The sequence below is a fragment of the Equus przewalskii genome, chromosome 13 (assembly GCF_037783145.1).
Source record: "Equus przewalskii isolate Varuska chromosome 13, EquPr2, whole genome shotgun sequence".
In the NCBI taxonomy this organism is placed as follows: Eukaryota; Metazoa; Chordata; class Mammalia; order Perissodactyla; family Equidae; genus Equus; species Equus przewalskii.
The window spans coordinates 24,795,656-24,814,173 of NC_091843.1; the positions used below are offsets into that span (position 1 = coordinate 24,795,656).

The 18,518-nt window shown below is 40.5% G+C and overlaps 1 pseudogene; it reads right to left on the reverse strand.

Annotated features, from left to right (window-relative positions):
- Positions 1 to 17,455: 17,455 nt before the first annotated feature.
- Positions 17,456 to 17,917, reverse strand: LOC103559942 (small ribosomal subunit protein uS3 pseudogene; annotated as a pseudogene).
- Between the last annotated feature and the right edge of the window lie 601 nt (positions 17,918 to 18,518).

The following is an 18,518-nucleotide window of genomic DNA, read 5'->3' on the forward strand; positions in this document are numbered from 1 at the left end:
GTGGGCAAGATAACTATGTCTATAGATCACAGGGCTTTGGATCAAGGGAAACTGTAGCTAAGAAGCTATTTTGAAAGGCTGCACCCAAAGAACCTCATCCACTCCTGCACCTGTTTCAGATGTTGTGATCCTGGACCTCAAACCTGAGCCTGATGCTGTAATGGGATGAGGCTTTGGTGGGAGAGTATTGATGGAAAGGTTAGTGTATTTTGCATGTACGTGGGAAGGATGTGAATTAAACTGTGGTCAGAGGGTTGACTGTGGCAGATGATGTTTTTCAAAAACAGTCACAGAAGTATTTCAGATCCCATATGCTCTTCTATAACCTTGCTTCTCCCCATCCAATTATAGAGGCTATTTCTCCTCCCCTTGGACCTTGACTCTCCTGTGACTGCTCCAACCAACAAAGTATGCTGACAGTGATGTTATGTGATTTCTGAGACTGTATCCTTAGAAGGATGCAATTTCCACATGCTCTCTTTGTTTGAAATATTTGCTCTGAAGAAGCCAGCCACTATCCCATGAAGAAGCCCAAATCAGCCGATGCAAGGAGGTCCAGACAGAGAGGAACTTTGACCCCCAGCTGACAGCTAGCATCAGCCACCAGGACATGTGAGTGAGTGAACAAATTTACAAATGGTTCCAGCTCCTAGCCTTCAAGTCTTCCTTTTGAGTCCCTGGACATCAAGGGATCAGAGACAAGGCATCTTTGATGTACCATGTCTGAATTTCTGACATTCCACAGATTATGTGAACATAGAAAATGGTTGTTTTGCAACATTATGTTTTGGGGTCATTTGTTATACAGCATTAGAAAACCAAAACAAGTAAGAGGAGTGACCACCTACAACATTTTCACTTTGCTCAGTAATCAGATGGATAAAGTTATTTTTAAAATGCTTTCATATACAATAACATATTGATCTTTACAAAAAATCACGGTAAACGTTTTCCTCTCTAAATTTGCTGTAGCAGAGTCTTATGGTAAATATCAATAACCTAACCCCATATATTTGAAAATGAATCTGAACCACCGAAATTTAAAACCACAGAAATTAAAGTGGCTTGTCCAAGAGCAAACACTAGTAAACAACAAAGCCAAGTTTTCCAACTACAAATTTTTCCTGACTCAAATTTTCTGACTACAAATCCAAAACTGGCATTAAATATTATACCATATTCATGAATATCCATGAAACCCAGGTGTAAATTAGGGAGATTGGCCCCTTCAAAGGAAGAACAACCCAGCACTCCTAGCAATTAAAATTATTTGATTTAATAAAGTGGAAAGAAATGCTTGGTTTACTGCTATGATCCCTGAGATGTCACCATTCAACTCCCCTTGAATGATATCAGGAATGTTATAGAAAAGAAACATACAGCTTATACATCAAATTGATTAGACTGTCAACTCCACAAGGGTGTGAAGTTTTGCCTGACTTGTTTAGTGTTATAGTCCCAGTGACAAAACAGTGTCTTTCATTTGGTAAGTGCTCAATAACTTTGTGCTACATGAATAAACCCAAGAATACTTCAAAGATGACCTTTCCAATATTCACTGTGCTATCGACTGAAATGAGTCGCCTACCCAGATTCATATATTGAAACCCTAATTCCCGTTGTGATGGTATTTGGAGATGAGGCCTTTGGGAGGTAATTAAGTTTAGAAGTGGTCATGGGAGTGGGCCCTCATGGTGGGATTAGTGTCCTTAGAAGAAGATACACCACAGAGCTTGCTCTAGTTCTCTCTTCGCCAAGTGAAGACACAGCAAGAAGGCAGCCATCTGCAAGACAGGAAGAGGGCCCTCACCAGAAACTGAATCAATATTTTCATCTTGGACTGCCCAGCCTGCAGAATCATGAGAAAAAAATTCCTGTTGTTTAAGCCACTCAGTCCATGGTATTTTGTTAAGGCAGCTTCAGCTGACTAATCCAACTCTAAGGCTCTGGTCGGGTGAATTCAGAATAAATGACAGGAAACAGAGTTTTGAATCCTATAGTCAAAACTTCAAACCTCACGGGGACCTTACGAGTCATTTAATTAAGGTCTCCTGTTTTACCAGTGGGGGAAATGAACATCTGCCTCAGGTCACATGACTACTTGGCATCACAGCCCTGCAGAGGCATCTCCTAGTTTCATGTCCTTTTTCTAAGTCTGGTAAATTTGTTACTCCTAAAGAGCTATGCAGAACTAAAAGACACATTTAGTAAAACTAATACATCATCAAAAGAGAGTACGATGTTTTCATCATGTCCCTAACGTTTGAAACTGTGATCTCAGAGAACAATCAGGTCCTTCCCTCCCTGTTTCCTGGGTTATTGCTTGAAGCAAATTCCTTCTGTGGAGGTCTTTAGGGGAAACCGACCATTTATGTCTAGGTTTCTTGTTGTATATAAGTGGAAACTGAGACTCAGGAAAAAGAAAGGGGGCTTTCTTAGCCTTGAAGTTACAGGGAAACAGGATTTCCCTAGAATCTTATCTTAATTTAGTAAACATTTGAGTGATTACCAAGTGCCTTACGTTTGGCTAAGTGCTTTAACATCATCTTTTTAAAATCTCTCACCAAAAATAAAGTAGAAGCAACCAAAACCATCTCCAGTTTATAGATGAAAAAATGGAGAGCAGAAATTATTTGCAACAAATCAGACAGGTATTAGTGGTAGAGCTGGGATTTGAACCCAGGTGTGCCTGACTCTAAAGTCCATGACACAGCTTATAAAGAGAGCAGCTTCTGGTTCACCAGTACAGTTTCAGTCCTTTGACCCAAAGGAGTTGCCCCAGACCCTCCTCTTCAGTTTAGGGTTCTGTGATGAGCTCCACATCCAATCAGTGGTCCTTTTTAATGAAAGGCAAGTACTTTTGCAAAAATCACTTTCCTACTGGCCATTACCTCCTCATCTCCCTTGTTCCCTCTAGAACATCTTCATCAATGCTGCATCTCCTTATTGACTACAGGGTCTCAGGCTCCATTACACCTCCTCCAGAATAGCCTCTTGTGTGTTCTCCTCCATTTGCTAATGTGAGGATTGGGATGGGGAGAAAGTCAGCCGGACGTCATTTGGCCAGCTGGTCTGCGGAAGTCTGCACATCAGTGCCAAGATGCAGGTCCTAGGGAAGGAGGCCAAAAGCCTGCCACATCCCATTTGTTTTCTTTCAAAGGCCACTGCACTGGCTGTAGACAGATGTCTGGCAGACTACATCTGAGGATATTTACTCCACGCCTACCCACAGATGGCTTTCCAAGTTCCACAGCATAAGTTCAACTTCTTTCCAAAGATTCAACGTATAACTGGGGATCACAAAAGCTATAAGTAACAATGATAATATCTATTCAGCTATATCAGTTAATATTTGAATACTCACATGCTAGGCAATGTACAAAACACTGAGTAATACCTCATTAAATCCCCCATCAACCCTGTAATGTAGGCATTATCACTACCCCCCTTCTACAAATGAATAAGCCAAGAATCAGAAGGGCAAAGTCACTTGCCCAAGGTCACACAGCTAGTAAGAAATGAAATTGGTTTTAAAATCCAACTAGAGTCTAACCCCATAGCCTATGTTCTTACCTACTGTGTTATAAAAGCTAATAGAGATGATGAGAATGATGATTCTATTGTTATTAAGGATATCACCACCAGCAACAACAAAACACAACCTCACTCCCTGCATTGTGCCAAGTGCCTTACATGCACTATTTCCTGTAAGTCTCACAGTTCTTCATGGGACGAGGTATCAGTATCTTCACCTTAGCTGGAGACACTGAGCTTTAGAGGGGTTAAAGATCTTGCTCAGTGCTGCACAAGTGGGGACAGCACCAGGATGGGGCCACTTCCAGCTCAAGCACCCAAGCTCTTATCAAATACTACCACTAGCATCTTATTTTAAAACTGGATAAACTGAGGCTCAGAGAGGGAAATCTCCAGGCCCATAGTTCCAGAACAAGATAGTGTAGCAATGACATCCCTCAAGCCTGGGTTACTGACTCCCAAAAGTGCTGTTCTTAGTACCACCTAAGAGAAAACTCACCCAGACTTCCTTTTAAGCAGTGGAGGAATGTTCTGAGAAATAGTAGGGGATAAATGGCCTTGGAGCCAGAAAAGAAGAATGGAGCCATTTATTAGCTGCTTCACTTTGACCGAGACACTTAGCTTATCTCAGGCCCCTCCTCTTTCACTAGGGAGCTTATTATATGATGGAAAGTTTTGCCATTAGGGACTATTCCAAGACAGTGTGTAGGCAAGAGCTAAATTAGGCTATAAAAATATTAAGTGCTATCGTTTGAGACTGAATAGGTCTCTATGGGTCAAAGTAATAAAAAGTGCCTTAATTGAGAAGGTGGCACCTAAGGTTGGCTCTGAAATATATGACAATAGCAACCAATTTTTTTTTACTGTGTTCTCACTACACATCAGGTCATGATGGGTAATTTATATATACGATTTCAGTTTACCCTTATAAAACTCTCCACATTCACTCTGATTGTGGTTCCTTTTCTAGAGGTGTGGAAACTGAGGTTCAAGATTAAAGAGCTGGCAGGTGACATAGTTGAGATTCAAACTCAGGGATTTAGACTCAATCCATGTCCCATGCTGCCTCTCTAGGTAGGCTGCAAAGACAATTGTGGGGATGGCTTCACTGGAAGCAAGAGGCATCCAGGGACTAAATTCTCCACAGCAATTAGCAATACATGCATTCCACAATATGGAATTTGGTATTTCGGATACCCTAACATGATAACTTGGTTGTGCCCTGCACTTTCCGACAGGGCGAGAAACACCACCAGTGTGCATTTCATAAGGATTGAACGGTACTCCCACGGTCAGACATCTAAGTAATTGCCTCCTTCTCCCGTGGCACTGCTTCTTCCTTCTCCCTTGCCTTGAAGCACTGTTTCAACTTATGGACATCCAGGTCTCGGGTAAGAACTGCTCTGGCAACCTTACGTATATCTGTTTTATTGACGACAGATTATAAATAAGTGTGCTGAGACATAGTCAAGTTCTTTCACAAGTGAAAAGCTTTACGTAATTACAACATATGTGGAAACCTAGAATGAAAGGCGTTGGACAATACCATGAACACACAGCCAGATGGAAAAGGGAAATGCATGGGCTTTCCTGCTTAGCAGAGTATTAAAGCTGGAAGCAGCCTTGGAAGTCAGCTAATCCAAACCACCCATGTTAGCCAGGGAAACGGAGGCGCAGAGAGTAGAATGATTTGCACAAGGTTCCACAGATGGCTAACACTGAACCTAGGCTGGCACCTGGTTTCCAGATTTGCAATTTGCTGTTCTTTCTTCTTCACTATACTGTTCTCTCCGTCACATTTCAACCACCGGTAGGTCTAACCCATTGCTCCTCGTTTGAACCACTTGTCAGTTTCTCTGAAGCCATGGCCCAGAATCCATCGCTTTTTAACTCTCTGTCCCTCATTAAAGCATTCTCTTTGCTGTCCTCTTCTCCCTCTGCAGGCTCCATTCCCTCAGAGGGAGGTACTGGAAGGTTCTCATTAACTGACAGGATGGTGAGGTGACTCACAGGTGCGAATGTGCCCATCCTACTGAGCTGGCCCTGGTCACACCACTTGAATAGGCCTCCTCTTTAACTGGAACCCCAAGAGAATTCTGAAGCAGGACAACTGCCAGTGTGGCAAGAAGGAATAGCCTGCTGTGAGCCGAACAGCTTCTCAGTATAAAAACCCATTTGATTTCACATAATGGAGGCGGGAGGACTCAGTGTGATTTACATTTTAAATGAACACAACATTTGCCTAGGGGTAATGTTTCCTCCTCCCAATCTAAACTGTAAAACACACCATTCCTTTATCTCTTTTTTTTTAAAAAAAAAAAAACCCTCTTCCTTAAAGTCAACTAACAAATATATTTCTGCTGCCCCATGCTGTTAATATCTGTATATCTTTTAAGCATAAAATCAAGACTGTGTCTTCAATGGATGGCTGATTTAAGCCATATAAGCATTTCCACATGAGTTAGTAGACTGCATGACTCATGGGATTCTCTTTATTTAAAATGCAAAGAATTCTCACTGGGGACAGATTCCCCAGCCAGACCTCCAGTCTCTCCTTCCCTTGCAGGGGGAGAAAAAGAAACAAACATTGCTTGGCAGGCATGACTTCACACCTGGTTCAGTGATTCCCAAGGTAATTCCGCAGAGCAAAATCCGTTCCCTGCAGTCACCCAGGGCCACATGAACCAAGTGTGCGCCATCACAAAGGGCATTGGTCACCCAGTGAAAGTACAGCTTTGAAGCAGAATCAACTGAGGACACCAAGAGTCATGAGAAAGAACCCGGGCAGGGGAAGAGGTGATGCATTTTCTTAGCGCTAGTTTCTCCAACAGGTGTTTAGAGGGCCTTGGTATAATTAAGCTTTGCCAGGGTGATTTAGCAGAAAAAGACAAAAGCAAACAAAAAACTAGTTATGACCCCTCCAACTTCCACCACCACACCAAGGCACATACAATTCCTCCCAATTGCCGCCTCCGCCAAAAAACAGGTCTTCCAGAGGGGTCTCCGGCTCCTACTTACATTCCTTATTTTACTCTACTTGAGCAAGTCCTTCTGCTTTTCAGAATCTTGGTTTCCTACTTATAAAACTAAGAGAGAGGATCCGGCTGGTTTGCTCTCCCGTCCTTCTGTACTGACTCACTTACTCCTTTACCATCACTGGGCTGGGAGCAGGATTATGAGTTACCAGGAGAATTACCATGCTGATATCTAGACTAGTGGTCCCAAAGTTTGATTACGCACTCTCTTCAATAAGATATGCTTGACTGTACACCCTCAGTATATTTATTTATGAACCCACCCAGACTCCATATTATATATATTATAAATATACACAAAATGTTTTAAAAATTTAAATTGATATATTAAAGTATATACAAATATAAGTTCTAATATTCCCTCCCCCCGTATCCCTGTGTTGCCTTTTGGTATGCAGGCATTCCACTTTGAAAACCTACCTCTGCTCTAAACCATCACTGAGTGACTCCTGCCTCCACACCTTCTCTCACTCTTCCTCTATGTGGAATCACCCTGGAACCAGACAACAACCACCGATAAAGCAACTATTGTGCGCAGGTGAGGAGCAGGTAGTGTGGGAGCTACAACAAGTTGTCAGACCAGACTGTGAATGCCCTGTGCTTATGAAAACCCAGCTGTTCAACTGTTTTTCAGGAGTCCACAAGTTCTACCATCTCTATAACCCTTTCCTGGCTATTCGGATCTAAAGAATTTGTCAGGGACCAGGCATTTTGTTAGGTAATTTTCAAGTGTTCTTATTTGTATAATTCCAATAACTATGAGAGAGAAGAAGCTTAACTTCCTTATTTTTAGATTAGGAAAAAAAAAATTGGTTGAAATCTCACAGTTAGTAAGTAGTAGACTTTGAACTTTCCAACCCTAGTCTCATGCTAAATTAGGTCAACTACACTGTGTTTACAATAATATATATTGCCTGTGCATTCATTTGACATTTAACATGTACTGCCTTTACAATAATAATAATTAGCTGGACTTTAGGCTCCTTTGGCAAGCCATGTCTGAGGGTACCTGCTCTAAAGTTGTCTTTCCCAGCAATGAAATTCCTCCATGAACTTGCAGTGAGAACGTGCCAGGAATAGTACATGAGTTCTCACCCAATTGTCCTGGTCATTTTTCAGCACTGTTTAATTATATCCATCTTAAAAAATGAAAATAAATATCAGAGATTGGTTTAAAACCTTGTAATCAAGATCAGTAATTTTGTAAGAGATGGAATCAGGATGTGAACTGTAACTAATTCCCAAGCCCTTACACCATTGGATCTTTTCATATGCCCCTTATTAAGGGCAGGTCCCTCTACACAGTCATGTGCTACGTGACAAAGTTACGGTCAATGATGGACTGCATATATGCCAGTGGTCCCTTAATATTAGAACCATGTAGCCTAGGTATATAGGAGGCTATACCATCTAGATTTGTGTAAGTATTGTAGGGGAGGAAGAAATTTTCCTCTACCCTTCTAGGTTCTTCTGGCTGGTCTAAGAATTAAATTGACATGAGACATATTAACAAGATAAAAACAAAAGTTTAATAACATGTATACATGGGAGAAACCCAGAAAAATCAAATAACTCATGAAAATGGCCAAAGCCACCACCTTAAATACCACCCTCAGATAAAGACAAAAGAAAATGTTGAGGGTAATGAGAGTCAGGGACTTCAGAGGGAAGGAAGGCAATTCACAGGCAGATAAAGAGAGGCAAACATTTGGAAAATAAGCGTTTAGGCTCACAACAGAAGAATACAGAGAAATTGCATTCAATGTAAATTTCACTGACTGACAAATACTCTCTGTGGTGGAGCACACTCGGTTCATGTGGCCCTGGATGACTGAAGAGAAAGGATTTTTCTCTGGGAATCTGAGAATGGATTACCTTGGGAAACTTCTGTATACAGAAGACTACAAAGAACAAAAGAAAAACAGGGTTTTCTAGGTTCCTTCCTGTCTATCTAGTTCATGTCATGCTAAGGTAATAGCTCACTTCCTGAGACAGGTTTTTTATTCTGAAGTCTTTTAGACAGTTAAGGGGGAGGTAACAAGAAAAACTTTCTGAGTTTTTTGTTTCTTAAAGATAATTAGCCTAAAATAATCCTTATGTTAGACACATTTTGGGGTATAAAATTTTGTTCCCCCTCCTTACACTGTATTATGTTCACACAACAATGAAATTGCCTAACAATGCATTCCTCAAACTGTATCCCCATCACCAAGTGATGCATGACTGTACATCTCATTAATGGGCTTACTACTTGTGCATTTCAGATGTTCCTATTAAATGTGACTGACACCTCTCACAGCATCAGTCACATGCTAAATACTTAGCACATGATAGCATTTTTATTCTTCTTCTTTAATGAGCGTCTTTAGAATAGGAATGCTTACTGTTGGATGCTAAATAATATACTAGACTTTGCTCCATATAAATGAAATTATATAACATGTGGTCTTTGTGTCTGGTTTCTTTCACTTAGCTTAATGTTTTCAAGTTTAATCCATGTTATAGCATATATCAGTATTTCATTCTTTATTATAGCAGAATAACATTTCACATTTCACTGCGTGGATATACCATAATGTGTTTATCCATTCATCAATTCATGGACATTTGTGTTGTTATCTTTTTGATTATTATGAATACCCTTGCTATGAACATTTCTGTAAATGCTTTTGTGAGAACGTGTTTTCCTTTCTCTTTGGTATATACCTAGGGAGAAAGGGATAGAGAGAGTATTTGAGGAAATAATGTCTGAAAACTTCCAAGATTTGATGAAGAACATTAATCTACACATCCAGGAATATCAATGAACTCCAAACAGGATAACTCAAAGAGTTCTGCATCTAGATACATCATATTCAAATATTGAAAGTCAAAGACAAAGAATCTGGAAAGCTGCAAGAGAAAAATTATTCTTCACATAAAAAGCGTCCTCAATAAGATTAAGAGGACACCTCATATCAGAAACCATGGAGGCCAGAATGCAGTGGTGAGACATACTCAAAATGCTAAAAGAAAAAAAAAGTCAATCAAGAATTATATATCCAGCAAAATATAAGCAAATCTGCGAACATAGAAAGAAGATTAGAGTTTGTCAGGGACTGAGCCATGGGGGAGGAAACTGCTAATGAATACAGGGTTTTTCGTATAGGATGATGAACATATTTTAAAATTAGAAAGTAGTGATGGTTGCACAACTCTTTGGATATACTAAATCCAATGACTTGTACACTTTAAAAGGGTGACATGTGATTCTTTTATGATGTGATTTATCTCTCCGTAAAGTTGTTTTTTTTTAAAAAAGGATCCGGCGCATAGTAAATGTTACATCAAGGATAGCCATCACTATCACCATTCTTACTATTTTATTTTTTCTATTTTTTAAATCATGGATCATTCTGGCTACTGTGTGGAGATTGGATTATTTGGAGGCAGTTGAGTAAGAGACAATTATAGTACATTAAGAGAAAATAGTGGCCTGGATGCAGCAACTGTGAAAATGTAGAAAAGCGGCAGGTTTCAGGATAAATTTTGAGGTAGAGCACCCACAGTATGAAAGAAAACACTGTTCTTGGGTAGATTTTCCGAGTGACTGAATGCCTGCAATAGCCCTTAGTGAACCAAAAACTACCAACTCCCCCAGTAAATACAGCTGCTATCAAAGGGACCCCTTGAGTAAAGAGACTATTTTCTTTTCCTATCCAGTCACTGACCCAAGAGCTATTTCAATAAGATAACTCTGGTTCTCGAAATAAAAGATAAAAGACAACATTTCTTCAAGTTGATAGATCTAAAGATGTTCATGTGGCAAGTCTTGAGGACTTCCACATTGATGAAGTACAACTTGAAGGAGAGGAACCAATTTAAGCTCATGATCCAAGGGATGGGTGACTAGCTTCCTGGTTCAGTGAATATTGACTGATTAGATCTTGGAATTCAAGTAAAGAATCAAAGTGAGTGAGCTCTTGATTCACCATGCAATGAGCAAGAAAGCATTAAGCCCTCAATTAGTAAGGAGGAGACAGCTGCCCAAAGGCATGGAATTCCAGGCCATTTCCTGTCAGTTGTTAATGTTAGGTATGAGCCTTCAGTGATTTCCATGCAAAGCTTTAATTTAGCTGAAGTGGCTGGTCAGGTAATAATTAAGACCACATTACATGTTCTCCACTGTAATGACTCTCATGGGAAAAGGCCTGACTTGGAACCATTATGGGTTGATGATTCCTTCTGAAAACAATGGGTTGAAAAAGCCCTCTACCAAATTAGTCATTAAAAATAAAGTCATTCCATATATGAGACTCTTCAAGATAATGAGAATTAATATTTAATGAGTGCTGATAATATTCTAAAATTGTACAAATGACTTTATATGCATTGTTTCACTTAATCCTCACAACTCCATGAGGTAGGTACCATTAGTGTCCACATTTTGAGAGACTCAACATCACAGCTAGTAAGTGGTGGAGCTGGGATTCAAATCCAGACTGTCTCATTCCAGAACAGGCACAAAGTACATTGTCAAACATAATCACCATCCCCTTTCCCTGCTTCTTTAGTTACATTCATATGTAAACATCGTTTCTTTAACCTTTGTATCCCTGAGGTTCACATATGCCTGAAGCTAGTATTGAGATTAAAGCACTGACCTCCTCCTTGCACAATGCAAATAGAAGTTACAGATTATTAAAGCCCAGGGGGCCTCATGCTGAAGTCTTGGCTAATTATGGGTCCTTAAAATTTATTGCAGGAAAACTGATGACCAGAGAATATCAAGAAACTGAAGTTTTGGGGCCAGCCCCGTGGCGTAGTGGTTAAGTTCAATGTGTTCTGCTTCCATGGCCCAGGTTGGTGGGTTGGATCCCCGGCACGGACCTACTCCACTCATCAGCCATGCTATGGTGGCATCCTACATATAAAGCAGAGGAAGATTGGTAGAGATGTTAGCTCAGGGCTAATCTTCCTCAAGCAAAAGAGAAGGAGGAAGATTAGCAACAGATGTTAACTCAGTGCCAATCTTTCTCAGCAAAAAAGTGAAAAGAAACAGAAGTTTCCCAGACCCCAGCCCCTTGGCTTCCTGGTGCCAGAATCTGCCATTCATCACAGAAGCAGACAACCAAGGACATTCACCTGCAGATTCCTTTGTCTCGTCACTCTTCTCCCTGCACATAGTCACATTCCTTACAACCTTTACAACCCCTTGCCTCCCGTCTTTTTGAGTGCTTACTCTCATCTCCCAGCTGACGTTACCAGAAATAAAACCCTTTTCCCTGCCCCAAGCCTGGTGTTTCAGAGTTTTTTGGCCCCTCTTGTGTGTCAGGTAAACAAACCTGTGTTTGTGTTTGGTAACATCAACATTTTCCTTTATCCCAAAGTGAAGATATTTAAGATCACGACATGCTGAGCCCCTCTGTGTCTTTTGACCAACCTCAATCATTCCTTCAGCTGATGTTTAATTATAGCTTAATATTTGTCAGGTATCTGATCAAATTAAGAAACATGAACACAGTGTCCATCAAAATGTCAAGCAATGAAAAATAAAAAATTATGTACTTAACTCTGTTAGACATTTTAAGTGGGAGACACAGAGGTCATATAGGATTTAGCTCTGAAATATCTTTGAACCTAGAGAAATAAACAACCAATCTTATAGAATATAATCTAAAGCAGCATATAATTATGTGCTTTACTGTGTGGTCCAGAAAATGTATACTGAGAGAAATAAGAAAATAATAATAGTTAAAAATGAATTTTGAACACCTTCACAGATGGCTATGACTATAAAACTCCAATTTAGTAACCAGTAAAATTCTGCTTTGACTAGTGGTGAAGAAATTTAGTGGTCAGAAAGGAGGAATCTTTTTACCTTAAGAAAAATTACATGGTCTATAGGATTCGTGAAAGAACCTCAAAATCTGCTTATACCTGTTTTTAGAATTGTAGAAATATAGAATTATGGAATAGTAAGATAATTCCTAAGAGAGCAAACAAACTTGAAATATGAGAAGGGAAGAACACATGGAACCTATCTTCAAAGGCAAGACTGTCCCAAAAAGAAGCAGCAGAGTTCTTTCTTGTGGCTTCAGAACTAATGGTTGGAGGTCAGTAGAGGACACAGTCTCATATGCTAATTTCTCACTTACTAATAGGGATATTGTCATATTGCAACATTTTCTAATGGTCTATAAGTGGAAGTTGGACAATTTGTTGTTTTGGAGTTATGGGAAAAAATATCAGTGAAGTGAAAACCCAGCCACTCTGGCCCCACAGTGGTTTGCCCAGCTGACTTTGAGGTGATCCCTACCATAGCCATGATAGGTTAATCCAATGGGATAGCATCATTAAACCTGTACCCATTACATTCCATGTCCCCTCCTATTACACCCCATATTACTCATTCTCCCCTCTAGATAAACTCACAAAATCCAGTCTGTTTGAACACTGCCCTATATTCCCACCCACCTTGATGGATTCTTCCTTTCTTTGAACTCATGCAACATGCATTGCTTGAGTCCTACAATACCATCTCTTCATTACTCCTCTGAACTAATCTGATTGCCCAAGCAGATTAAAGCAAGCCCGCATCTTCCATCTCTCAGGCACCAGTCCGGTAGAGCCCAGCACAAATGTGGACACAGGATAAAAGGTCAACAACAGCACAAATAATTTATGTTCCCATTAAGAGGTTTCCAGGGACTCCTACATACCCTGTTCAGTTGAATAGTTGTCACATCAACCTACTAGCGCAATTGTTGAGAAAACTGAAGTTGAGACATTTAAGTGTTGTGCTTAAGGTCTCACAGGTATCAAGTAGCATGAGTTCTGAACTCCCAAACCTGAGCCTGATGTGATTAGGTTGTACAGTCATATAATCTACAGTGCTCTGGACTTCTATTTCTTCTCCACTGGAATCAATATATCAGCAATTATTTGTTGTTTTTACTTTCTTTCTTCCCCACTAAGTCTATAAACTCCATAAGTGTAGGACTCTGGTTCACTTCAGCGCTTTCTATAGCCTCTGGTACATGGAGGCACAAACTAAGTATGTGTGGAAGAAAGGGATGAGGGGAGAGAGACAGAGTGGGGATGCTGAGAAATGTCAAACTAGAACCAGAGTCAAAAACCTAGGTTTTAAGTTCTTCTCTGTCTTACATGCGTTTAAGCACATTCAGTTAGACCCATTCTGGGGAGGCGAGGAAGAACATTAAGTGAGAAGATGAGAGAGAGAAAGTAGGAGAGCATGATTGCACACACCGTTCTCCTCATTGAGCATCGTGCCCATGAATGAGTGTGAGACAGGAGACTTCAAGTGACTGTTCCCTCAGCAGGTCTCCTCTTCACCTGCGCTTCGCCAAGTAAGCATCTTACAAGGTTCTACGGGATTTGATTTCAAGACACATTGCATGTTTTTCCATATAACACGACCCTGAGAATACTTTTTCTGTCTTCATCCAAAGAAATAGGTATCTGTTCTGTCACTGGAGGAAAAAATGGTCCTTTTGGACTTTCAATGTATTATGCCACCTGCCTAGGGTATTTTCAAGAGTAGTTTTAACTAAACTCGATTTTTGCTTCATAGGCTGACTTGAGAGCTTAACTCTTTTTTTAGGATGAGGCTTGACTGCCTTCTTAGTCATCATTGATCCACTAGTTCTATTAAACTTTCCTTTTACATAACACCTTGGAATTTTATAATCTGAGTACATAATTTTCCTCTATTGCCTTTCTTTTTCTTCTGACTCACAAAATATTTGTGAGTCTAAATAGAAACCACTCTTTCCTTCAGAATAACCTGTGAAATACCTTTGGCTAAGAACTTTAAACAAATGAAAATCTCTCACACACCTTGGGGAACTGCATAAGGTGTTCTGTAAAATCAATAAGGCTGCAACACGCTCAGTATTGAGCTGGCCTTGGAAAAAGGATACTTATCTAAGAAAGCAGAGATCCTCTCTCCCATTGAAGCTATGAAGTTAATTAATTCCTTTATAAGGAAGGGTCTGCTTTCTTGAGATTCTGAGACTTGGTCTTTAAGCCCAGCCCTTCTTTTGACTTATATTGTGACCTTGGGCAATTAACTATCCATCTTTGAACTTGACGTCCTCACCAATTTCAAGAAAGGTCAGAGGTAGTAATACGTATGTTGTCTCCATCCTTGGAAAGGTGAGTTCTACTCCAGCTATCCCACATAAGCATATACTAAGTCAAAACAATGTGTCAATATCAACAAAGTTTCTAGCCCACCTAAGACTTTCCAACTGAGAAATTCTGGTGCTACCACCATCTGTAACTGTGGCCTGGTTTGAAAAGATGGAAGGTAATATAGGAGAGCAATGGACAATTTTTGTTTTTCATGTATTTCAAGTGTAAGTAAAATTACCAAGATAACTAGTTGGACCACCCTAAGCATATAGTGAAAAATAAACCCCTGTATCATTGGATTTGGCCTATGTCCAGGTCAACTAACAAAATCTTTCATGACACTAGATACCCTTCAGAAATTTTATCTTTAAAGATTTATACTTATAAGCTGATGGGACTTCTGACTTCCCCTATTAGGAGGCAAATCCTATTGCCAGGGCAACCCCTTAAGCCTGTGTTTGTTAGTTAGGGACAGGGTTGTAGAAATACAAAGTTAGATGCCAGACATTTTAAATAAGATCCCTTATTCCGCAATTTGCCCAGGTCGCCTCCCACACTTAGGCCTCTAGATGTGATAGATGATTATTTCATATGGCTCTTCCCAAAAGGCTGCCCACGCTGCCAAATTTTTGTCATCTGAAGTCTCACAGATTACAGAGCCTCTTCATTCTACTTACTAAGACGCATTTCAGTCCTGAAATTCAGGAAGCATAGGGATTCAGGACAGGACCCTAGAACAGAGGCACTGCTGGAAGGAGAGCAGGAGAAACTTTCTACACCAGTTATGCCTTCAAAGAAATAAATAAAAATAAAGACATGTGTGGAAATGGCTTTTGTTAAGATTCTGATGAAAAGATGTCAGAAGAAACAGTGTTAAAGCAAGACTTTGTGAGTCACAGACAATACGGGGAAAGAGTAGCATCTTCTCATGTGAATACTCCTCCATCAACCAATGGTACAGAGAGTGCTCAACCCACCAGCTCCTTCCCATGGTCCTCCCCCATGATTCATCTTACCTATGGCCTTGCCCGAGAAACCATGAATTCTAACCCTCTCATTTACATTTGGGGTGACTGAGGCATAGCATTAAGAAAAAGCTATTTGCTTATGGGCATAAAGCTAGTTTTAGTGACAATAACAGGAATAGAACTCGATCTTTCCTGTATACAACTTTGCTGGTAGTTGTGTGTGTGTGTGACAGGGTCTTAAATGAAACTTAGTCTCCCATGAACATAAATATATATACATATATATGTATATTTTTTTTCCCCAGAAACACACTAATCTGTGAGCAGTAGCAAAATTCATAGGAGTCACTCATTTCATTTTCAGGACAGAGAAGAACTGAGGTGCCTAAATTAAAAAAGAAAAGAACTAGAAATTATCTAGTCTTTTCTGCCAAGAGCAGAATTTCACACTGATTCATGTCAGCTCCCTTCCCACAATCACGTCTCCCATTTATAATTGCTAAATATGCCAGGTTCACAACGTTTTCCCATTTGGGTGCCCTATTTGAATTTGTGTATAAATATTCACTCCTCCAAATGTTCTATTTGAATACACAAAATATCCAATTCAGCACAGAGTGCATAGATTCAGGGCCGGAGGCGTGTGGTGTACTGCAGAATAGCACTGATTCAGGAGTCAGCTTATAGAGGTGTGGATGTGGCTCATCCATACGCTCGAAACTCTGGGGACCTCAGTTTCCTTCTATGAACCTGTTTCCTGATTCCCAAATTGGGAGAAACGACTTTTCATGTTCCTTTCATGGATAACTGGGAGAATCATTTGAGCTCAGGGATAAATTTGTTTCTTTCAACTTTTCAGGATCCTCTGAGAATAAAGGAAAGAAATGCAATCGAAGGCGTGGACTTAAGGAAATAACAAGGAAACTTGGAGCCAGGTGATATGGACTCAGTTCTAGTGCTTCCACCAACTTGCTCACGTTTCTTCTCTGGGACGCAGTGTCTCCATCAGTAAAATGAGAGACTGAGACTGAATGATCTCTTATGTCTCCTCCAGTTCTGTTTCTGGGTGATTGACTATTTGCAGCATTGTTAAGCAGTACTGCCACTGGAGCTTGAATTTAAGGAGAATCATACCAGTATTTGCATTAACCCTTTGGCTGCCTTCAGAGCCAGGATTCAGCCACTACAGTGTGGAATATGAGATTATGATCTGACACAGTAAAACTTGGCGTGCATAACAACTAAAAGCAAGGTGAGACCCTAAATTGGGTCCTAAAAAAACAAAAAAAAATAATAATTAGTGAAAAAACCAGTGAAATATAAATAAAGTCTTAAGTTAGTTAACTTAAGTTCCAGTGTTCATGTTTTGGTTTTGATAGCTGTGCTGTACGGTTGGGTAAGATGTTAACATTAAGAGAAGCTAGATGAAGTGTTCATAGGAACTCTCTGTACAATCTTTGCAACTCTTCTATAAGCCTAAAATTATTTCAAAGTAAATAGAAAAATAACACTATTTCATCATAATCACTTCAAGTACATGTTGAAAATGCAAATTTCTCCAATTCTGGAGACATGGAAATGACAGTCCTGGAGCAAGGCCTAGGAATCTGCATTCCAAAAGGTACACAAGAAGATTCTGATGTGGCTTTTCCAGGGATTTTTCACTGGAGAAGCTCTGATCTGAAAGAAACATTGATCCATGGTAAAATGAATGATGATTGGAGAGGAGGAAATGAAAAATACAACCTGAGGCTGTAAAAAGTCTCTTGGGTGAGATCTAGATTTTTTTCCTGTTGTGAAAGATTTTTATTAAAGTTCTTTACAGAGCAACATCCAGACTCCAGATCCAGCTGCCAAGGAGACCCTGTTATGCTGTGGGTACCGGCTGGGGCACAGCAGGTGGCTCTGGCTTCCCACCCTCCTATTCTGAGATGGGGGTGGCAGGATCTCATCTTTGGTTTCCACAAAGCTCATATGGTCAGGCAGGGGCTTCTTAGGGCCGTTCTTACCAGTTGGGTTCCAGGGCCATTCTTACAAGTTGGGTTCCAGGGCAGCATGGTCTTCACTTTGATGCCCAGCATACCCTGTCTGAGCAGCACATGGCACACGGCAGTGACAACATAGCATTTAATAGGATCCCCACTATGGATCTTCAGACCATCCATAAACTTCGTGGATTTAGCACTCTGTCTTTCAAGTTTCCCCAGATACCACAACCTCTCAGTACTTAGCCCCACTGTCCATTATGAACCACAGCACCCCACATCAGGCCCTCTGCACAGTAAGCCTCCTAGGAGTTTGTCACACAGAGACTCTGCCTGGGCAACGGCACACAGACCTCTCTGGCCACCTTCTCAGCATACCTCCACCAGTTGCTGTATGACATTAGGCAAGTTGTTAATCCGCTGGGCCTCAGATTCCTCATTTATGAAGGAAGATGGTAAATATATGGATTTCTAATGGTCATTCCTGCATAGCGCATAAAAGGAAGGTCCAGAATGGTGAATAGTAGGCTCCAAAACCTTATGTCGGCAGCCACAAGCCTCCGCCAGCACCTCTGCAGAATCCTTTTCTCTTATGGCTCTCAACAGGACATGGCTTTGTGCAGCATCGTTCCCATGCATGCAAGTGTCTGGCCCCGCAGTGATTTAAACACAGCCACAAAGGAGACACAACCATGAGAAAAAACACAGTCACAGTAACAAGGTCAGCAGCGGGGGACATTAGATTTTGTATTTGCTTTATTGAGTGCAGAAGCAGAGACTGCAGTTCTGATAGCACGCCCTTTTGCTTTGCGAAATAGAAATCCTAACTTCCATCTGTGAAGACTCTGGGGAGAGGAAAT